Genomic DNA, 24510 nt, shown 5'->3' on the forward strand with positions numbered 1-24510 from the left:
GAACGCGAGGTGAGCCGAATCTCAATAGCCCGAGACACCGGCAGGCAAGCGGAGAGAGGAGACTAGAGGGAACGACCCCCGGGGGGGGGGGGAGTTCACCAGGCTAACTGGAAGAGAGAGAGAGAGAAAAAAAAAAGGTGACTGGTACGGACACGGGTTTCTCTCTCTCCGCTCACCTCTCAAGGGCGAGCAAGACAAAGAGCAGGCACCATCTTGGACATACGTCATAAACAGAGCGACCTCAGGTCTGCACCGGCCCTGAGCCTAGCAGAAAAACCTGACTCTGGGCGGGGCAAATTAACAGGAGATTAGGACCTAGTAAATTTGTGGTGCTACTGAACTGAGACTGTGAAAAAAGAGACGGTGGGGGAGAGAACTCACGGAATTCACGTGAGTACTCTCCAGAGACGCTACAATTCTGTAACTTTGGCAACCCAGTGGGAGACTGAAGGAGAATTTGAGCCCACTCTGAGGGCCGAACAGATTCCCTGTGTGGTCCTTGGGAAAGAGCTTCCGATCTCTGGCTCCTGTGGGTATATCATTTGCCTGCTAACTACCTCCAACTTCGTTCAGCTGTGCGGAATTACTTCCCTTTTGAATCAAAAAAAGAGAGAGAGAGAGAGAGAGAGATTTACCACGCCTAACCTGGGAGTGTCACCTTTGGCACACCAAACAGAGCTCTCAGGCCACACCCATCACAGGATCTAAGGATCCATCAAAAGCAGACAGTCCACTTAATCGAGAGTCATAGTATAACAAGAAAAAGAACCACAGTGAAGAAACCAAATATCTCCAATATGACAAATAAAAAACGCAAAAACCGAGATAATAAAAACAAGGAAGTCACCATGACGCCCTCAAATGAAAAAGACACCCCAATTCAAGATTATGAAGATGATGACATAGAAGAAATGCAAGAAGCAGATCTCAAAAAATTGATAAGAACATTAAGAAGTTCTCAAAAACAAATTCTTGAACTACAGAAATCCTTAATGGACAAGATAGAAAATCTCTCTCGTGAAAATGAAATATTAAGGAGGAATCAAATGAAATGAAACTAGTACAACAGGAAACTGTGATAGTGAGTGAAGTGAAGAATTCAATAGATCAAATGAAAAACACAATAGAGAGCCTTACAAACAGAATGGGTGAAGCAGAAGAGAGAATATCGGACTTAGAAGACAGAGAACAGGAAAGGACACAGTCAGACCAAAGAAAAGAAGAGGAAATTAGAAATCTAAAACATATTGTCAGGAATCTTCAGGATACTATTAAAAAACCCAACATTCGGGTTCTAGGAGTTCCTGAAGCCATGGAGAGGGAGAAAGGATTAGAAGGCCTTTTTAGTGAGATATTAGCAGAAAATTTCACAGGTTTGGAGAAGGACAGAGAAATCCTACTACAGGAAGATCACAGAACCCCTAATAAACACAACCAAAAGAGATCCTCACCACGACACATTGTAATTAAACTCTCCACAGTGAAACATAAAGAAAAGATCCTAAAATGTGCAAGAGAGAAACGTCAGATTACTCTCAGAGGATCTCCCATCAGACTCACAGCTGACTTCTCATCAGAAACTCTACAAGCTAGGAGGGAATGGCGAGATATAGCCCAGGTACTAAGAGAGAAAAAAAGCCAGCCCAGAATATTATATCCTGCCAAGCTCTCATTTGTGAATGAAGGTGAAATAAAGACTTTTCATAGCAAACAGAAATTGAAAGAATTTGCCGGCACTCGTCCAGCCCTGCAACAGATGCTCGTCCAGCCCTGCAACAGATGCTTAAAGATGTGTTACACACAGAAACACAGAAACACGGTCATCAATATGAAAGAAGATAAAGGAAGGAAAGCTCACAGCAAAAGATCACAGGGAATTCAAAGCATATATTAGAACTTATCTTTGGTAAATGGCAGGGCAAAGTTACCACTTTTCATTAGTCACATTGAACGTGAATGGCCTGAACTGTCCAGTTAAAAGACACCGTTTGGCTGATTGGGTTAAGGAACAAAACCCATGTATTTGCTGCTTACAAGAAACACATCTTTCCAACAAAGATCCATACAGACTGAAAGTGAAAGGCTGGAAAAAGATATACCATGCCAACAGAAATGAAAAAAGAGCGGGCGTAGCCATCTTAATATCGGACAACATAAACTTTACCACAAAAACTGTTAAGAGAGACAAAGACGGGCACTATATAATGATTAAGGGATCAATACAACAAGAAGATATAACAATTATCAATGTATATGCACCTAACTACAGGGCACCAGTTTATCTAAAAGATTTGTTAACGGACTTAAAGGGAGACTTAGACCCCAATACAATAGTACTGGGGGACTTCAATACTCCACTCTCAGAAATAGACAGATCAATAGGACAGAAGATCAACAAGGATACAGTAGATTTAAACGACACTATAGCCCAAATGGATCTAACAGATATATACAGAACTTTCAATCCTACAGCTAAAGATTATACATTCTTCTCAGCAGTACATGGAACCTTCTCTAGGATTGACCACATACTAGGCCATAAAGCAAGTCTCAGCAAATTCAAAAGAATTAGAATCATACCATGCAGCTTCTCAGACCATAAAGGAATGAAGTTGGAAATGAACAACTCAGGAATCCCTAGAGCATACGCAAACACATGGAGATTGAACAACATGCTCCTGAATGAACAATGGGTCATAGAAGAAATCAAAAGAGAAATCAAAAACTTTCTGGAAGTAAATGAGGATAACAGCACAACATACCAAAACTTATGGGACGCAGCAAAAGCAGTGTTAAGAGGAAAGTTTATATCAATAGGTGCCTACATCAAGAAATTGGAAAGGCACCAAATAGATGAGCTTTCTATTCATCTCAAGGATCTAGAAAACCTACAGCAAACCAGAATCAAATCTAGTAGGAGAAGAGAAATAATTAAAATCATAGAAGAAATCAACAGGATTGAATCAAGAAAAACATTACAAAAAATCAGCCAAATGAGGAGCTGGTTTTTTGAAAAAATAAACAAAATTGACACCCCATTGGCCCAACTAACTAAAAAAAGAAGAGAAAAGACCCAAATCAATAAAATCAGAGATGAAAAAGGAAATGTAACAACAGACACCACAGAAATAAAAAGAATCATCAGAAATTACTACAAGGACTTGTATGCCAGCAAACAGGGAAACCTATCAGAAATGGATAGATTCCTGGACACATGCAACCTACCTAAATTGAACCAGGAAGACATCGAAAACCTAAACAGACCCATAACTGAGACAGAAATTGAAACAGTAATAAAGGCCCTCCCAACAAAGAAAAGCCCAGGACCAGATGGATTCACTGCTGAATTCTACCAGACATTTAAAGAAGAACTAACTCCAATTCTTCTCAAACTATTCAGAACAATCGAAGAAGAGGGAATCCTCCCAAATTCTTTCTATGAAGCCAGCATCACCTTAATTCCTAAGCCAGAAAAAGATGCAGCATTGAAAGAGAATTACAGACCAATATCCCTGATGAACATAGATGCAAAAATCCTCAATAAAATTCTGGCCAATAGAATGCAACAACACATCAGAAAGATCATCCACCCAGACCAAGTGGGATTTATCCCTGGTATGCAGGGATGGTTTAATGTGCACAAGACAATCAATGTGATACACCACATTAACAGACTGCAGAAGAAAAACCATATGATTATCTCAATAGACACTGAGAAAGCATTTGATAAAATACAACACCCGTTCATGATGAAAACTGTAAGCAAACTGGGTATGGAAGGAACATTCCTCAATACAATCAAAGAAATCTATGAAAAACCCACAGCCAACATCCTATTGAATGGGGAAAAGTTGGAAGCATTTCCACTGAGATCTGGTATCAAACAGGGATGCCCACTCTCACCACGGCTATTCAATATAGTTCTGGAGGTTCTAGCCAGAGCTATTAGGCAAGAAAAAGAAATTAAAGGGATACAATTTGGGAAGGAAGAACTCAAACTATCCCTCTTTGCAGATGACATGATTCTTTATTTAGGGGATCCATAGAACTCTAGTAAGAGAATATTGGAACTCATAGAAGAGTTTGGCAAAGTAGCAGGGTATAAAATCAATGCACAAAAATCAATAGCCTTTGTATACACAGACAATGCCATGGCAGAGGAAGAACTTCTAAGATCAATCCCATTCACAATAGCTACAAAAACAATCAAATACCTTGGAATAAACTTAACCAAGGACATAAAAGATCTCTACGATGAAAATTACAAAACCTTAAAGAAAGAAATAGAAGAGGATACCAAAAAATGGAAAAATCTTCCATGCTCATGGATTGGAAGAATCAATAGCATCAAAATGTCCATTCTCCCAAAAGCAATTTATAGATTCAATGCAATACCAATCAAGATACCGAAGACCTTCTTCTCAGATCTGGAAAAAATGGTGCTGAAATTTATATGGAGGCACAAGAAACCTCGAATAGCTAAAGCAATCTTGTACAACAAAAACAAAGCCGGAGGCATCACTATACCAGATTTCAGGACATACTACAGGGCAGTTGTAATCAAAACAGCATGGTACTGGTACAGAAACAGATGGATAGACCAATGGAACAGAATTGAAACACCAGAAATCAACCCAAACATCTACAGCCAACTCATATTTGATCAAGGATCTAAAACCAATTCCTGGAGCAAGGACAGTCTCTTCAACAAATGGTGCTGGGAAAATTGGATTTCCACGAGCAGAATCATGAAGCAAGACCCCTACCTTACACCTTACACAAAAATCCACTCAACATGGATTAAAGACCTAAATCTATGACCCGACACCATCAAGTTATTAGAGAACATTGGAGAGACCCTTCAAGATATTGGCACAGGCAAAGAATTTCTGGAAAAGACCCGGGAGGCACAGGCAGTCAAAGCCAAAATCAACTATTGGGATTGCATCAAATTGAGAAGTTTCTGTACTGCAAAAGAAACAGTCAGGAGAGTGAAGAGACAACCGACAGAATGGGAAAAAATATTTGCAAACTATGCAACAGATAAAGGATTGATAACCAGAATCTACAAAGAGATCAAGAAACTCCACAACAACAAAACAAACAACCCGCTTAAGAGATGGGCCAAGGACCTCAATAGACATTTTTCAAAAGAGGAAATCCAAATGGCCAATAAGCACATGAAAAAATGTTCAAGGTCATTAGCAATCAGGGAAATGCAAATCAAAACCACAATGAGGTTTCACCTCACCCCGGTTAGAACGGCTCACATGCAGAAATCTACCAACAACAGATGCTGGAGAGGATGTGGGGAAAAAGGGACACTAACCCACTGTTGGTGGGAATGCAAACTAGTCAAGCCACTGTGGAAGTCAGTCTGGAGATTCCTCAGAAACCTGAAGATAACCCTACCATTCAACCCAGCCATCCCACTCCTTGGAATTTACCCAAAGGAATTTAAATTGGCAAACAAAAAAGCGGTCTGCACCCTAATGTTTATTGCAGCTCAATTCACAATAGCTAAGACCTGGAACCAACCTAAATGCCCATCAACGGTAGACTGGATAAAGAAATTATGGGCTATGTACTCTTTAGAATACTATACTGCAGTAAGAAACAATGAAATCCAGTCCTTTGCAACAAAATGGAGGAATCTGGAACACATCATGCTGAGTGAAATAAGCCAGTCCCAAAGGGACAAATACCATATGTTCTCCCTGATCAGTGACAACTGACTGAACACCAAAAAGGAAACCTGTTGAAGTGAAATGGACACTATGAGAAATGGTGACTTGATCAGCATAGTCCTGACTGTTAATGAACAACTTAATACATTATCCCTCTTAGTAAAAAAAAAAAAAAAAAAAAAAAAAAAAAAAAGAAAAGAAAAGAAATCTGGTCATTTGCAACAAAATGGAGGAATCTAAAAAACATCATACTGAGTGAAATAAAATCTTTTTTATAAAAAGAGATTTATGCCAATTGTATTAGGGATCTCTAAAGAGACAGAACCAATCGCATATATGTATAGATACATGAATGGGATTTTATTAGGATATTGACTCATGTGATTATGGTGGCTGAGAAGCTCCATGCCAGGTAATCTGCAGGTTGGGGCTACTGAGGTGCTGTAAGTGTGGCTTAGGCTACGTCTGAAGGCCTCATAAATGAGGAAATTGATGACGCTAACTCCAGGCTGAAAGCCCAGGTACTCAGGGAAAGGGTTACTGGTGGAATTCTTGCAGTCTAATGGCCAGCAAGCCCAGAGTTCCAAGGCAGGAGACTTTGGATCCCCCAGCCGTTGAAGGGAGAGAGCAATTCACCTGCTTTATTTATTCCCCTTGGGGCTTCCAGCTGATTGGATGGTACCCACTCCTACTGGCGACAAGTCTTCCCCACCCAGTCCATTCTGACTCATATGCTCACCTCCTCTGGAAACAGCCTCAAAGACATATCCAAAACAATGCTTTTCCTGGTTTCTAGTTGTTGCTTAATCCAATCAAACTGACACCCAGTTAAACATCACAAGATAATGAATATCTGGAGAGGAAGCTAAGCACAGTGGTTAAGAGTAGGGTGGCTCTGGATCCAGATTGCCTCGGTTAGTATCCTGGGGTTGCAAGTACTTTGCTGTGAGACCTTAAAGTTTTGTTTTTTGTTGTTTTTTTTTTTTTATTTGTCAATTTGAGTGATAATAATAACGGTCTTTAAGGCTGTTACCACACTTCAAAGAATTAGTATTTCTAACGCACTTATACTAGTGACTGAAACAAAGTAAGTGTTATTTAGATCCTTTGAACACAAACTAACCAGTGTGATCCCACTTTCACTAATTACAGGAAAGGTAATTACTGGACTTAGCTAATATGAGCCACAGGACATTTTTGAAAATGTCGTCTTAAAGGCATTAAAGAGGTAAGCAGATAGTGATGAACTACTGGACCAACTTCTCAGACTAGAAGGAATTCAGAACTATAGTCCTGGGATTTGATGTTGGTTTTGCACTGTAAGTACTGTCAATGTGAAATAGGTGGATTAAATCCTGGGCAGTGCTTTTGACAGCCTTACAAATCTATGAGAACAAAAATCAGAACCCAGGGCCCAACAGGGGTGCAGATACAGTTACTGCCCTCTTCTTATTTTGGGCTTCCTCTTTGTGTGGGAATGAAGTGGAAATAAAACAGCCCTCACATGAAATAAAAAGCCTCATGTTAGATTATCTACATGTTGCTCAGCGTCTTGAGGCTTAAAAAAAGATGAAGGGTATTACTGAATGCTAATGCTGTCAGTCACCTGTCAGAAAAGAAAGAAAAACTCTGAAGGAAGATAGCATTATCCTGGTCTTGAAGAATCCTACTATAAACAAACTTAGAAATCAAATAACTAGCCCACCATTAAGGATAATAAGCCACAGAAAAAGACAAGTCAATATAAAAGATTGGTGCAGAAAGGAAACCAAAAAGACTCCACATACTAGAATTATAAGACAAAGCCAAAAAACAAGTTTACCTACCATTTTCAAAGATATACAAACCATGTTGGAAAATTTCAGCAGAAAGCCTGAAACTATAAGAAGTTATATGGTAGATTTAGGGTAAAAAATGAAAATTACGGAATTTAAAAATTTAATAAAACTTATGAACTCAGTGAAAGAATTAGAAAGTAGACTGGATACAACAAAAAATAGAATTTGTGAACTGAAACAACAGAAAAGCATCAAGAATTAAACATGGGGATACAAAATAAAGACAAGACACATGCAGGATACAGATTGTAGCAATAATTTTCAAAATCAATGAAAAACAGAGCTTTATAGATGTAACACACCCAACCAATAACAGACGATATAAATGAAAAGAAATCCACATCTAGCTATATCATAATGAAGCTATAAATAGAGGGATGACAAAGAGAAAAATCTTACCTTATCCAGAGAGAAAGACTGCTAAAGTGACAACTATATAGACAGTTCTCTTCTCAGCAGCAACAAGAAAAACCATATGACAATAAAATGATACCTCTTTAGTGAACAGAAAGAACAAAGCTTCTAAATTACAATTCTATATCCAGTGAAAATAACTTTGAAAAATGAAAATAAGATTCAGGGCCATAACTTAGGCAAGGCAAGCAAGGCATTTGGGGACAAAATTTAAAAGGAGTCTCACTCTGAGATGCACTAGCCTGAGGGAGAGTGTCCTTTTTGGCACACACTGGACACCATTCTTGTCTCACCCTAACACTTTCACTGGCAAACTAATAACACGTATAAAAGAAAAGGACTGGGAGAGTTTATCTAAACCAAGCTAAACATAAAAGAAAATTCTTCAATAAAAAGAAAATTAATCCTATATGAAATAGATGTAGAAAGGAATGAAGAATAAAGAGAGTTGTAATAATGTGATCCAGTACAATCTTCACAGTGAGAAGATATGGGAATGATAGATAAAATATTTCAAAAGCTGTCTATTTTAAAGCATCAGAGATCTTGCAAAAGAGCAACAATTTTTGGAACACTATATATTCACAAGACAGAAATCCAGTGTGCTAAATCTCACATTTGGTGCTGGTTAACCTATAAATGTTCCTGCCAATTCTGGCAAAGATGCTAAGACAATCAGTACCATTTTGACAACTTCATGGAATTAGATGAAGATATATTTAAGTCCAGGGTCTGAATTTCAGATTCAGCCTCACAGGGCTACTTCCTAGGAGTAAACTACCAGTAAACTGGCAGTAGATTTGTCCTTTCTAGGACTAAAGGTCATGTTTAAATGACCCACACTTCCGAAACTGGCCTAGAACGATCCCATCTTGATAATGTATTTAACTGCCCACAGAAGCAAACTTACTCAATTACCCAGGAAGATAATATTTTTCTAAACCTCCTATTTTTACAACTTTTCATGTAAAACATTCTGCAAACAATCAAAAATAACCAAACCCACAAAGAGGCAAGACAACAAAAATAAAAGCAAGACAAACAACAGACAACATATCCACAGAGGAAAAAGTTAATAGAGTTATCCAATAGAGGCTTCATAGTTGTGCTTAATATATACAAGATAACACTGAAACTTGGCAGAGAGCTAAAAAATGCTAATAGAAAATTTAAAAAATTAATGATTAAAATTAAGGATCCAGGGGCCGGTGCGGTGGCACAGTAGGTTAATCCTCCGCCTGCAGCGTCAGCATCCCATATGGGTGCCAGTTCTAGTCTCGGCTGCTCTTCTTCCAATCCAGCTCTCTGCTATGGCCTGGGAAAGCAGTAGAAGATGGCCCAAGTCTGTGGGCCCCTGCACCCCTGTGGAAGACTGGAAGGAGCTCTTGCTTCTGGCTTCGGATCGGTGCAGCTCTGGCCGTGGCGGCCATTTGGGGAGCGAATCAATGGACAGAAGACCTTTCTCTCTGTCTCTCCCTCTCACTGTCTATAACTATCTCTCAAATAAATAAAATAAAATCTTTAAAAGAAAATTAAAGATCCATTGGATAAGTTCAATTAGTTGCAGATGAATCTTAGGAGAGAAATAGTAAACTGAAGAATTAATCAGAAAAAAAATCCTTAGAATGAGGCATAGATGCATAGATGGAAAATATAGACAAGAAACACAGTGAGAAGATATATAATGCACATATAACTGGATTCTTAGCAAAAATGAAGATAGGAAATAAAACAAGAGCAATATCTACAGAGAAATTAGCTGAGAATTTTTGCAGACCTTATAAAAGGCATCAAGTCAAATTTTTACAAAGTTCAATGAACCCAAAGGAAAATGACAATTAAAAAATTCATACCTGACACATAGTAAACTGCACAGAACCAAAGACAAAAAGGAAAAATATTAAATCACTGAAAGAGAAAACAAAATATAGATTATTTTCAAAAGACATACAATTTTATTGACAGCTTGTTTCTTAGCAGAAATAATGACAGTCAGAAGACAATGAAATAATACATCAGAAGTATGAAAGGCTGATTATATAAAATTCTCCACCAGAAAAATATATACAACAATGTAGGTAAAATCAAGTCACTTTAGTACAAATGAGAGTTAAGTGAACAATGCTGATGGAAAACACAAAGGATATTTTTCAGGCCAAAGTTTCAAAAAACCCGGAAGCTCAATAGTGCAGAAAGAAATAAGAGCAATGTGAGGCAAAATGTCTAGATGAATATAAATTAATATTGAGTTTATAAAATGATAAGAATGAAGTCTGGTGATGATCCAAAATTATATAGAATTAAAATGCATAATAGGGTAAGAATCACAAGAAAAACTGGAGATTAAATGAAATCAAATTGTTCTTAAGTCCTTGTATTATTCAGGAAAAGGGCAAAAGTATCAAGTTGTAGAAGTCAAAGATGCATGTTGTAATAAATTGGATCACCAGTGTGAGAGTGTATATAGTTACCAAACTAATAAAATGGGGAAGTGGGATAATAAAAAAAAATTCATGTAATAAGAAAAACAAATACAAAGCAACAGTGAAATAGAAGAGTAACTCCTGTATCCAATCAGGGGAAACAGACCACTCAGTATTTTGAACAGGGATGGTATAATAGACAGAATATTAAATATATTATAGGGGAATACTTACTAAGAGGTAAAGAAAACTATAAGGAACATAGGAGGAGTAGATGAAAGGAGTATCCTCTACTTCTAGGACCGAAATCAATCATTCAAACTTGAACAAATCTGCAAGCTCCCTTTTTTCCCTAGGGCTTAAATCCAGACATTACTGGAGAGGTGGCGGTCCTGGTCCACAGTATGGCAAAGAAGTTTGCTGGAATGCCCCAAGGACAAAACTCACGAGGATGTCTACCTGTAAGTGCCAGGGAAAGCTGTCCATGGGCGAATGCTCCATGCTTTGCACCTTGCATCCTCCTTCTTCGATTCTCAGTGTCTTCTACTGATGAAGCTCAGCAACATTCCAGCCTTTGAGGAAGAAATGTTCCAATATCACAAGCAAGGCAATGCAGTGCAGAGAGGCAACTGACAACTTGTTTTAACTAATGAATCTGTAATTGCATTACATGTAAACAAGCTATGTAAATCAACAACAAAGTGAAGATTTTCAGAAAATGACAACTAGATACAGTTTATAAAAACATCTAAGGACCGGCACTGTGGTGTAGCAGGTAAAGCCGCCCCCTGCAATGCTGGTGTCCTGTATGGGCATGGTTTCTTGTCCTTACTGCCCCCTTTCCAATTCAGTTCCCTGCTAATGACCTGGGAAGGCAGTGGAAGATGGCCCAAGTCCTTGAGCATCTACCCATATAGGACACCAGGAGGAAGTTCCTGGATCCTGGCATCAGTCTGGACCAGCCCTAGCCATCGCAGCTATTTTGTGAGTGAATCAGAGGAGGGAAGCAAATACCATATGATCTCACTTGTATGTTGAATCTAAAAAAGTTGAACTCAGAAGTATGGGGTGGTTACCAGGGGTTGAGGGAATGCGTTGGGGAAATGCTGGTGAAAGGCTAGAAAAGTTCAAGAGATCTATTGTACAACATGGTGATTATAATTAGTAAAAATGTATTGCTTCTTGAAAACTGTTTGGAAAGCAAATTTTTCATATTCTCACAATAAAAAATGATAAATGAGGTATATAATCTATGAGACAGTACATGTGTTAGTCAGCTTGATATAGTCAGTATATACTGTGTACAGATATTTCAAAATATATGTAAACAATAACTGTCGCTCCCCCTCTTCATGGAGGAACGACACTAAACCCTGCCTAGGCTTCATATCCGAGTCACGGCACCATTATGTCGCTCCCCCTCTTCGTGGAGGAACGACACTAAACCCTGCCTAGGCTTCATATCCGAGTCACGGCACCATTATGTCGCTCCCTGTCTTCATGGAGGAACGACACAGGACCCTGCGCTGTTCTTTTGTCTGCTCGGCCCTCCCCGGGTTTGCTGCTGGTTCTTCCCAGGTTGGCTACCGACCCTTCCACCTCCGTGGAAGGGCGGTTCCCCCTAGCCACTTTCCCCACTTCCGCGGGGGAGCGGCACACCACCGGCCGGTGTTCCTGGTGCGTGTTGTCTCTCTCCTCCTTTATAGTCCTCTTCCACCAATCCCAACTCTGCTACCCACACGCCGAGTACGCTGCTCTCCTCCAATCAGGAGTAGGTCCTACAGTTTATTGGTTGAACTGGAGGCAGCTGTGTAGAAGCTGTTTCTCCCTTCTCAGAGCCATATTGTGGGAGAGCAGATGCATAGAATAAGTCCTAATTCCAGTAACTTAGTCTAGTCCGAGTTGCTCCCCACAAATAACTATGATTTTTATTTGTCAGTTTTAAAAAGTGGTAGAAAAGAAACTCTTTTTCACTGCTGATTAGAGTGTAAATTGGTATCAAATGGTTAGCAGGAATGAAGATACCCATATCGTACTCCCTGATTATTTTTCTCCTAAGTATCTACTCTACAAAAATGCAAACTTAGAGATACCAGAAGATATGCACAAGAATTTTTCATGATATTCTTTTGTGAAATAACCCGATAGTGGAAAGAAATCAAAACAGTACAGTAGATTTTTAGAAAATATTGTATATTCATTCAATTGAATGTTATAAAGCAGTAGAAACAAATTAACTACAAGCCACATTTAGTGTAGATAAATTTAACTCATCTCAGATTTTTCTTTAATAATATTTATGGTAATTATCTATTGTCTATATCTGAATGAGTTACATACACATTTACTTTTTAGTAATTCACTTAGCTGAACATACGTGTTTTCACACTGTTCTAAAGCTGTGTTATATTTCACAATCAAATAGCTTATAATACCAAAATTAATAATGCTAACATGGTGAAATAACCCTAACATGGCTGAAACAGCATTCTGGATATTCCTTGTTTCTTCTTTTTTAATTCTGCTAATAATACTACAAGAGCAGTACATTATAGTATTAGTATTTGCATTCCAGAGGTATGGACTATATTTTAGTTATCTTTGTCTTCCAATACTGGGCATGTGACTGGCATTCAATAGGTACTCAATATGTTTGATATTAAACTGGGGCTCAATGAAAAAAAAAATAAACGGGGCTCAGAGACATTAAAAGTTCCCCCACACCCCGTCCACCAAGGAAGTGTAATTTACAATGAACGGAACCTGCAAACCCAGGTTTTCTCAGTCCAAGCTTCATCAGGCATGCCACATCTGTCTCTCCACATTTCTGCTGTGGCAGACAGAAGCTCTTCCTCAATTCTGCTTTCCAACTGCACACACAGCTAAATAGTAATTAAAAAAACTTATTTCTAACCATGGACTGCAAATCAATTGCAAGATTAAAATCCAACCAAGAAACTTTTAAAAATAAGCCTTGACTGCAGAGCTTGCCTATAGTAGAACAAAATAGAAATTATGCACCTTTTACTGCTGTGTTAATCTGACATCAAACAAGCAACCAATAAGTAAGAGGCATTGTCCTTTTGCCCTAAGCATAATCTTGAATTTCTTATTCTGAAAGGAGCAGAGATAATATTACATTTTTAAGTACAGTCAGCCCTCCATTATCAGGGAATTTTGTGTCGTGGATTCAACCAATCACAGTTCAGGAATATTGCCATCTGTCAGATGGGTGCTGTGATTTATCAGATTAAGACACTGCCTGGGACTCCAGCTTCCCACATTGCAGAGCCTACTTTGAGCCCAGCCACTCTACTTCCAATCCAGCCTCCTGCTAATGTGATCCTGTGAGGTAGCAGGTGATGGCTCAAGTGGTTGAGTCCTTGCCACCCATGAAAGAGAACAAAATAGATTTCCTGGCTCCTGCCTTCAGCCTGGCCCAGCCCTGGCTTTTTGCAGGCAGATGAAAGATTCTCTCTCTTTCTTTCTCTCATTCTCAGTAGATGAAAACAAATATATAAAAAATACTGCATCTGTAGTGAATATGTTCAGAACAGACTTTTGTTTTTGCTCATTATACCCTCAACCATACAGTAAAACAACTACTCACATATATTGTATATTATATTAGGTATTATGAATAACAGACAGATGATTTAAAGTATGCAAAAGGATCACATAGGTTTATGTAAATATTATGCCATTTCATATAAAGAAATTAGATTTTGATGTCTCATGTTGGGGCTCCTAGAACCAGGCTCCCATGGCTACTGAGCAGCAATTGTACTGTGAATCCCTCCTCCCCAGTCTTTTCTGTCTCTCACATTATGTTCAACTACTTCATCAGAATGTAGTCAAGTATTGATGTAAAGATTATTTGAAGACAGTTAAATGGATTTCAGATCTAATTCTCTGAGCATGTTTGTCATGGTGGAAGTAACAAAAATCTGTTTTGTACTGGCTTCTGACAGACAAAAGTTGCACAAAAGCAAGCTAAACAGAAGGGATGGACCTGTGCACAGAGACAGACTCTGTAGCTTCTCAGCAAGAGGAACAAGTTCTAGGGGCTCTCCAGAGTGGGATTTTCAAACCACAGACAACACACCCATTAGTGGATCTCCAGCATTTGGAAAAATGAAATTAGAAAACATCAGAATGTCTGGCCCATAGTAAGAGTAAGCACTGTTTCCTTAAATGTTTGTTTCACATTAGGTGTGTGAATGTATACAGGCGTGTGTGTGTGTGTATATAATGGGGCAAGCATTTTGCACAGTTGTTAATATGCTGATTGGGAAACCCAAATCCTATATTGTAGTGCCTGAGTTCTAGCCCCAGCTCTACTCCTGATTCCAGCTTCTTGCTATTGTGTACCCTAGAAGGGAGCAGGTGATTGCTCAAGTAGTTGGACCCCTGCCACTCATGTGAGAAATGTGGACTGAGTTACAGGCTACCGGTTCAGCTTGGTCTAGACACAGATGTCGTGGGCATTTAGGAAGTAAACCAACAAATGGAAGATTTATGATTATTCTGCCTTTCAAATAAATAATTTTTATAAAACTATTGGAAAATGTGCATCATCTTTTATTCCACTTTTTCATGGACTTCTAAAACATTGAATAGTTTTAATGTCATTTGTATTTGAAACACAATTAATACTGCTCATTTTCCTCACCATTTTGCCCTTCCCTCTCCAGTAGAGGACTTACTGATGTACAGGAGCTTTGGAACATCTTACATATGCTTATGCATATTTCCATTTTGTCTCATACAAGGCTATTTCAAATGGTTCATGTAAGAATGATATTAGGGGATGGCATTGTGGTATAATGTGTTAAGCTTCTGTTCCCAGTACTAGCTTCCTATATGGACACCGGTTTGAGTCCTGGCTGCTCCACTTTCAATCCTGGTTCCCTGCTAATGTGCTTGGGAAAGCAGTGGAAAATGGCCCAAGTGCTTGGGCCCCTGCACCCATATGGGATACCTGGAGGAAGCTCCTGGCTCCTGGCTTCAGTCTGGCCCACCTGGGCCACTGCAGCCAGTGGGGGAGTGAACTACCAGATGGAAGATCTCTCTTGATGGATAGATTAGATATACAGATCTCCCTTTTCCTCTCTGTAACTCTTTCAAATAAATAAAAGAAATCTTTAAAAATGAAATCAGGCCGGCGCCGCGGCTCACTAGGCTAATCCTCCGCCTTGCGGCGCCGGCACACTGTGTTCTAGTCCCGGTCGGGGCACCGGATTCTGTCCCGGTTGTCCCTCTTCCAGGCCAGCTCTCTGCTGTGGCCAGGGAGTGTAGTGGAGGATGGCCCAAGTGCTTGGGCCCTGCACCCCATGGGAGACCAGGAGAAGCACCTGGCTCCTGCCATCGGATCAGCGCGGTCCCCGGCTGCGGCGGCCATTGGAGGGTGAACCAATGGCAAAGGAAGACCTTTCTCTCTGTCTCTCTCTCTCACTGTCCACTCTGCCTGTCAAAAAATAAATAAATAAATAAATCAAAAGATTAATTTATTTTGGAGAAAAGGATTTTTAAATCCATGTATAGCTTCTTCATAATACACATTTCCCATAACTTTTTTGAAGACTGCTCATGTATCTATAAAATTGCATGAGCTGGGTTATGTTATAAAATAGTTTACCTTTTTAAAAAAGATTTATTTATTTGAAAAGCAGAGTAAGAAAGAGAGAGAGAGAGAGAGAGAGAGAGAGAATCTTCTATCCACTGGTTCATTCCCCAAACGCCTCAAGCAGCCAGGACTGGGCCATGCTGAAGCCAGGAGCCAGGAACTCCATCTGGATCTCCCATGTGGATGGATATAACCCAAGTACTTTAGCCATCAACTGCTGCTTCCCAGATGCATTAGCAGGAAGCTGGATGAGAAGCACAGGGTAGCCAAAATCCCAACCCATGTGATGCCAGCACCCTAACAGACAGTAAGCACCTTCCCCAAAATGTTTTCCTTAACATGGGTCAGTGTATAAACGTCTGGAACAGCATGATTTAGGTCAGTGTATAAACGTCTGGAACAGCATTATTTAGGTTTTTTTATACTCTATAAGATTCATAGTAAGGTCTGCAGTTTACTTTTCAGATAATTCAGTTTGAAAAAAAAATATTGGGGTAACTAAGATGGCATTGCACCTGACCTAATTCATACGAATCGTTAACTTGATAGTGGCCCAGAAGCAAATAGATGGCCAGCTGTCCAGTGCTAGCAAATTATGTGAGTTATTAAGCTAAATCAAGGAGCATCTATTTTGCACTGTCCTTTTAATCTGGTCCAAAAGCAACAAAATGAAGCACAGCACAGTCCATCACTGGTGCCAAGGCACAATGAAGACTACATCTCTAACTGATCCTACCTATCTCCAAAGACTCTAGAACCACTCATGCTACTGACCTTCAGTCCTAAATGTCAACTAAAAAGCTTTGCGGGGCTGGTGCTGTAGCATAGGGAGTAATGCAGCCGCCTGCAGTGCCAGCATACTATATGGGCGCCAGTTCAAGTCCTGGCTGCTCTACTTCAAAACCAGCTCTCTGCTATGGCCTGGGAAGGCAGTAGAAGATGGCCAAAGTCCTTGGGCCGCTGCACCCATATGGGAGACCCAGAAGAAGCTCCTGGCTCCTGGCTTCAGATCAGCACAGCTCCGGCAGTTGCGGCCAATTGGAGAGAACCAGCGGATAGAAGACTCTCTCTCTCTCTCTCTCTCTCTCTCTCTCTGCTTCTTCTCTCTGTGTGTAACTCTGACTTTCAAATAAATAAATAAATCTTTTTAAAAAAAGCTTTGCATCACAGCAGAGACTTCATTCTGTCTTCTAAACATTGCTTCTTATTTCCTGAAACTCCTCTTGTTTTCAGTTTACCTTTATCATAGTAGGACAGAAGTTCATCTCATTTCACATATGAAAGAGATTATAAAGACACCTCAACTGTTTCTCTTTTGAGCATAATGACCTTATTCAGATATTGAATTATTTGAGTTATATGAAAAAATCCTTTGATACTAACAAAACAAATATACAGAGACCCAGGCGTATCCAGAGGTAAATCTTCCTTGACAGATTATAATAAAAGTTTGGTAGATTGATTATTTTACTACAAGTGTAAATGCATTGGCATATGTTATGAATGAAAATTTGATTGGAATAAAGACATTATGTTTGATAACATAAATAGGCTAGGCATCTTCACAATTTCACTACAAGTCAAGACAGAGCAAGCAATGGCCTTGCTAAATCTGCACAGAGGCAGACATAGATTGAAAAGCAGTGAAAGCTGAATTTTGTGACTGATTTTATGACATAATCAATTACCCTTGGTCAGCATGACTTCTTTTCCTCAGAGGTTTTGTGGGAATGACAGTAATAAAAGATTTTTAGCTTCTGAAGAATGGCTTGCTCCACTTCTGGAACTGAGTATTCCTACCAATAAGCAAGTATACACATTTGGAAGGGAGATTAACTACTCTGTTCAAAATACAAATAGTAACACTAACTCCTCACAATGTTTCTCTCACTGTTGGGGAAAAGTGGGTGGTTCAGCACAGCCTCACAGCTAATAGCTCCCTTTAATAGAGAACTTACTCATGGACCATGTGCTGGGTGAGGTCCTGTACAAATATGTTTCTGTTTTGTCTTTCTAACAAACCTATGAATTAGACATTGTTATCTTTAAATAAAATAAGACTAATCTCTGGAACCTATTTACTGATTTGTGAATTTCTATTCCACTCCTAAGCTTTAATACTGCCACACTGCTGAAGATGGCCATTTGATAGTATTTTATTCTTCCTTGTCTCCCACATGCATGCAGGGGCACAAGTACTTGGGCCATCGTCCACTGCTTTCCCAGGCTCATTAGCAGAGAGCTGGATTTGAAGTGGAGCAGCTAGGACTCAAACCAGCACCCATATGGGATGCTGGCATTGCAGGTGCTGGGTTAACTTGCTGTGCCACAACGCCAGCCCAACAGCATTTTACTTCCATCTGATAAGATGCCCTGGGCTATCAAAAACACAAGTAAGAAATTTCAAGGCCGCCTCCGCTGCTCAATAGGATAATCCTCCGCCTGAGGTGCCGGCACCCCAGGTTCTAGTCCTGGTCAGGACGCCGGATTCTGTCCCGGTTGCTCCTCTTCCAGTCCAGCTCTCTGCTGTGGCCCGGGAGTGCAGTGGAGGATGGCCCAAGTCCTTGGGCCCTGCACCCGCATGGGAGACCAGGAGAAACACCTGGCTCCAGGCTTCGGATCAGTGTGGTGCGCCGGCCACAGCGTGCCGGCCGTAGCAGCCATTGGCGGGTGAACCAATGGAAAAGGAAGACCTTTTTCTCTGTCTCTCTCTCTCTCACGTCCACTCTGCCTGTAAAAAGAAAGAGAAAGAAAGAAAGAAAGAAAGAAAGAAAGAAAGAAAGAAAGAAAGAAAGGAAGGAAGGAAGGAAGGAAGGAAGGAAGGAAGGAAGGAAGGAAGGAAGGAAGAAAGGAAGGAAGAAAGGAAGGAAGAAAGAAAGGAAGAAAGAAAGGAAGAAAGAAAGGAAGAGAGTTCAAGTAAATTAAAGACAAAATGAGATTTATACCTAAAAATCATGAAATTCCTATGTGTAATTATGGACTTGTCAGAAAGCTAGCGTATTTGTAGGCCCCACAAAATACACACCATATTGAGGGTGGGTGTTTGGCACAGCAGTTTGTCTGCAGGACACTTGCATCATGAGTTTCTGGATCAGGGTCCTGGCTCAGCTCTCCATTCCAGCTTCCTATACACGCACACCCTTGGAGGCAGCAGGTGATACATAAACAGCTTAATTACTGTCACCCATATGAGAAACCTGTATTGTATTCCTGGCTCTTAACTTTGGCCTGGCCCAGCACTACCTCTTGGAGAGGCATGTGGGGAGTGGAACAGTACATGGGAGAATCAATCTCTCTCTCTCTGCCTTTCAAATATGTCTGATAAAATTAAAAGCTTTTTGAAAATTAAAAAATACCTACAATACTGTGTTTTATTTTAGTGCTCAAAATCCTTATAGAGTACCTCATATTTTCATACTTATATTCTCTTATTGTCATACTAGTGCCCACTCTTGGAAGAAAAATACTTTTAGGTGATTTGTTCATGCTGAGATTTGACTTCTTCTTCAAGAAACCATTTTAGGGAAGATTAGTGTCAACTAACTCTCAAACAGCACCACAGCCAGTACTGAAATTGCAACATTAGATTTTACCTCTCAAACTACAGATGTTTCTGCAGAGACTAGAAACAAGTGTCACAGTGCTGAGAACAGACCTAAACGGAATTTTGTCTTTCTTACTGAGGGTGACTGATAATTCCTTCCATCAAGGAGATTAGGTGGACTAAGGCACTGGGCTGTGTATGGAAAACAAAGTTGAGAGCATCTGTAGGTAGAACCGGTTGGAAACCAGGAAGCTTTTTTTTTTTTTTACTACTTTTAAAACTTTATTAAGACGCCTCCCATCTGCCGGCCCCACCCCCAAAGGCCCCAATGGGCCGGCAGGGCTGAAGCAAAGGGGGAGGAAGGAAATGTTTGATCCAGGTGTGTGGCATGGGGGGTGGGGGGGGGGGGGGGTGAGTGAGCTGAGTCAGCAGGGGGAAGGGAAAAGTAGCCAGGAACCTATACAAGCCACTCTCCGCTTCCATCCTAAGCTTGTAGCTCTGTGCATGGAGGAAGCTCCACTCGCAGAGGTGCTGGGTTCCATTCCCACCGCCGGGCCCAAGCTTTCAGATTCTAAACGGAAGCACCTGTGTGGGACTTAGGGCTGGGATTGCTGATCCCCCCACCCCAGGACGCGGGAAGACACCTTCCGGATTGCTACGCCCCCCCGCAGCGCGACAGACCCCTGCCCAACCAAAACCACACCAGACCAGACTTTGGCGTTAATGGGAGAGCTCTGGGAGGCGCGGCCTGGTCCAGGCAGGGCCAGAGAGCTGCTGGCACCCCAGCAAACGCGGCCCGGCGGAAGGTTTCCTTTACATCAATGCTTTCCAAACACACGTGTCTATAGGATCTTTGTCTACTTTTTATATTAAAAAACCCATATCCTTTCTGTGACAAAAATATTTTAAAAATAGTTTCAGAGTCCTCAGTGCTAAATTTCCAAAGAAACGTTAGAAAACAAGATCAGAAAGAGTATTAAATATTTCATCAGACAAAAAAAATTATTTTCCTGAAATTTACTTTTTGAGACACTGGTTTGTCAAAGCACTGCTTAAAGCAAAACCAATTTGCCCTTTTCCCTCAGTGGTTAAGAGTCCTGAATTTTACCAAAAAGTTCTGCCACTGCCCTATTTTCAGAAAAAGGGATAGATGACAAGAACATGATGTCAATTTAAGTAGTTTGTGAAAATCATCCCCAAATGCCAGGTTCCTTTTTATAGGTCAATACACACTGCTTAATCTCCTACTGCTATACTTCTACAAATTGAAAGTTGGTGAAAAAAGAACGGCAATCCTGGGTCCACACAAGAGCCTTTATCAGGAAGAAAAGAGAGACTTACTCATCTTTAGTATAATGAAGTATACTAGAGCACCCAAAATCATTTTTAAATCAATGATTGCCTAAAAAATATTTTTAAAAGATTAATGAGAATTCACCCAGAAGAAGTAAAAATCAAGCAAACTGTCTTTCTAATTGACAGGGTTCCTTCTTAAGATCTATTTTGTTTCATTTAGTGGGGTTGGGGGAGCAGGGGACAGGATAGGAAGGTTCTGGGGCTCTGCATGAGTAAAGTGTCGACATTTGAGATTAAATCCCTTTTTTCCTTTTATTTTGGAGGAACAATAGTCATAATCAGCATTGCCACCACTATCGGTTATATTTTCTGTGACAGCCACAATTTTCATACAAGACAGTGGGATATTTAGTTTTATTATGGAGTTATTGTTAACTATTTACAATCCTCAATTTCAAGCTCATAAAACAAGAAAGTACAATGATACCTATAGGAACTAGGGCTAAGGGATATAGAATACTTTTCTTCTTTGTCCTTCCTCATCCCTTTCCCCTCGCTCTCCCTCTCTCTCTCCTTCTTCTTCTTTTAATATCTATGATGGTGAAGCAAGTATAAAAGTCCTAATTGGGCTCAAAAGTCCATGTAGTCTCTGGCAATGCTAAATAACACATGGATTTGGATTATCTCTATTTTATAATTGACCCTAGCATGCAAACCTCTAAGGAAACTGGCTCTTTTGCACAGGAGTGCAGCATCCTGTGGGAAGGATGGTACCCACAGAATGAGAAATCCTAGGCAGTCTTGGACCTGACACCAGCACTCTGGAAAGGCAGAAGTTGAACTGCTTCACTATAGATCAGTGCTTTCACATATTTTTAATTGCTTACATACCCCTAAGAGTTAAATATGATTGAGATGGGATAGGTGTTGTACCACAGAAGGTTGAATTGTTATTTGGGATACCTACATCCTACATTGGAGTGCTGGTTTGAATCCCAGCTACTCTATGCTTCCAGTCCCACTTCCTGCCAGATGATGGCCCAAGTACTTGGGTTCCTGCTATCCATGTGGGAGACCCTAGTGGAATTTGTTGTATGTTGACTAGGACTTCTCTCCCCAAAACTCATGCAAGATTTTAAAACTCCATGTCTTAACATTAATGATTGATTTGGGGTGGAGACTTTATCTTAAAATGACATCAAGGAGGTGGGACCAATGGGTATGGCTCACTGGGGACATGCCTCACAAGAGGGTTGATTGTTTGAATTCAATTTCAGACTAGGTATTCTTTCCCTCTCTCTCTCCTTCTCCCTCTCTCCTTCCTGTCCTACCATGTGATCATGCCTCCATACCCACAGTGACCAGCCTCCATTAGACACTGAAGTGTAGAGCCACCCATTTCTGTAACCCGCAACTGTAAGCTGAAATAATATTTTTATTTCCCAAAGAGGCTCTACTCAGGTATTTTAGTTAAAATTAGAAAGAGTGAACTAATGCAGAGTTCCTGGCACCTGGCTCAACCTTGGCTATTGTGGGCATTGGGGGAGTGAAACAGCAGATGGAAGATCTTTTCCTCTCTCTCTCTCTCTGCCTTTCAAAATAAATGAATCTTTTAAAAAATAAATGAGATTATCCTGATGATTTATAAATTGTACACATATGACAATACTCCAAAGTATTGCTGAAAAAATGGAAATATATGGTAAAGATTTTGAAATCTATTTATAGTTTTCTCATAATAGAAATTTTTCATAAGTATCTTGAAAATCCTTCATATACATTTATTTTGATTTTTTGACACCAAAATGAACTTTCAATTCCATTTTCCATGAACTTTACAAAGTACCTTTGTATTTAATTATACTGATAAAAATCTGAGTATGAAAAATATAATTTCAAGAAGAAACACAAATGAAAGTTCTTATATTTCTTTGCTCAACCTCACAGATCGTCTTGAATAATCCCTGGAATGCAGACCTTACCGCCCCTTCAGCCACACACACACTTATTGTGTTACTGGTCTAGACTCGACAGGCACAGGCTGGCTTGGCCTTACATCGGAATCCACAATTCCGTAAGTGACTACTATCCTGATGTATTTAATTTTTAGAAACAAGATCAAGAAACATTTGAAAAAATTACATTTATTTAGGAACAAGATTTCTAGACAGATTGTAGCAGAGCAAGAATATCACTGGTATCTAAGTTATTTGCCATATCATGAAGTATTACACTTAAAATGGAAATAAAACCAGTAAAAAGTTTAAATTTTGTGAATGGAGTTGTGGCACGGAATGTTAAATCGCTGTGACACCAGTATGTTGTCTGGGCACCAGTTCATGTCCTTGCTGCCCCACTTCCAATCCAGCTCCCTGCTAATGTGCCTGGAGAAGCTGCAGAAGCTAGCCCAAGTGTTTGGGCTACTGCACCCACATGTGAGGCCTAGATGAAGCTCCTAGCTCCTGGTTTCAGCCTGGCTTAGCCCTGGCCATTGCAGCCATTTGGGAACTAGACCAGTAGATGGAAGATTCTCTCTCTCTCTCTCTCTCTCTCTCTCTCTATCTCTCTCTCTATATATATATATAAACGCACACACACACACACACATATATATATCTGCCTTTCAAATAAATAAATAAGTCTTTAAAAAGTTTCAACTTTTATTGGATACAAGTGGATCTAATGTATAAAATTTCTTGATTATTTGCTTTAAATTTCCAGGGTCTGAACTGTTAGGTCAATGTTCGTCTCCATCTTTTCCTCTAAATGTATTACTTTTTTTTAAAGGGGAAATGATATAGAAATCAATAGAGGAAGAAAACCAGTGGACTATAATAACATGCTGTCCTAAAGTAAAATATGAGAAAGAAAGCAAGAGAATATTAGGTGGGAAAATTCTATTGAAAAAATAAATACATTATTTGAAATGTGCTCATTTTATAATATGTAACTAAAATTTTGATTTTCTCTCACTTTTTTCCAGCTCACAGAAGATGGTTAATGATGCACATTAAATATACAGATGCAATTCTACAAATATATACTAATTCACTGCTGCGTGGTAGTATCTGCCTGCCTATCTCAAGAACTCTAGGATATCAGAATAGGCCATCAGAAATCCCATTAGACCTCAATCTAACCTGTCAGAAGAAATGATGAAGAACCTTTTGTCCAGATCCTTGGGAATGTTGGAGGAAAGGACCGTAAAATACTATCAGATGCCTGGGAAGACTGGAAATTCCTCCTGGGATAGGAGAAAGACACATCATGGAAGATGAGTCTAGCCTAGGGAGGCCAGCTTGTCCAGAAAGTGACCCTTCCTGCTACTATTGTGGCACAGTGGTTTAAGCCACTGCCTGCAATGCCAGCATCCCATATGGGTGACGGTTTAAGTCCCAGCTGCTCCACTTCCAATCCAGCTACCTGCTAATGTACCCGGAAAAGGAGCACAAGATGGCCCAAATCTTGGATGCTGCACCCACATGGGAGACCTGGCATTCCATGCTCCTGGCTTCAGATCTCTCCCAACACTCTATCCCCTCGTAACTCTGCTTTTCAATTAAATGAGTAACTATTTATAAAAAATATTTTAAAAGAGTACAATACAAATTCAAATACTATTTTAAAAAAATTAAGAAAGAAAGTGGCCCTTCTGAGAATAGCATGGGAAGACGTTTCTGAA

At 39.9% G+C, this 24510-nt stretch overlaps 1 long non-coding RNA gene across 1 annotated transcript in view; it reads right to left on the reverse strand.

The window, feature by feature from the left end:
• Positions 1 to 24510, reverse strand: part of LOC138844388 (uncharacterized) — a 239295-nt gene that overhangs the window by 198406 nt on the left and 16379 nt on the right. The window contains exon 2 of the long non-coding RNA XR_011380151.1: positions 10822 to 10934. This is a non-coding gene — a long non-coding RNA (uncharacterized lncRNA). The remainder of the gene's footprint in view (positions 1 to 10821; positions 10935 to 24510) is intronic.

This window comes from Oryctolagus cuniculus, chromosome 11, assembly GCF_964237555.1.
Source record: "Oryctolagus cuniculus chromosome 11, mOryCun1.1, whole genome shotgun sequence".
In the NCBI taxonomy this organism is placed as follows: Eukaryota; Metazoa; Chordata; class Mammalia; order Lagomorpha; family Leporidae; genus Oryctolagus; species Oryctolagus cuniculus.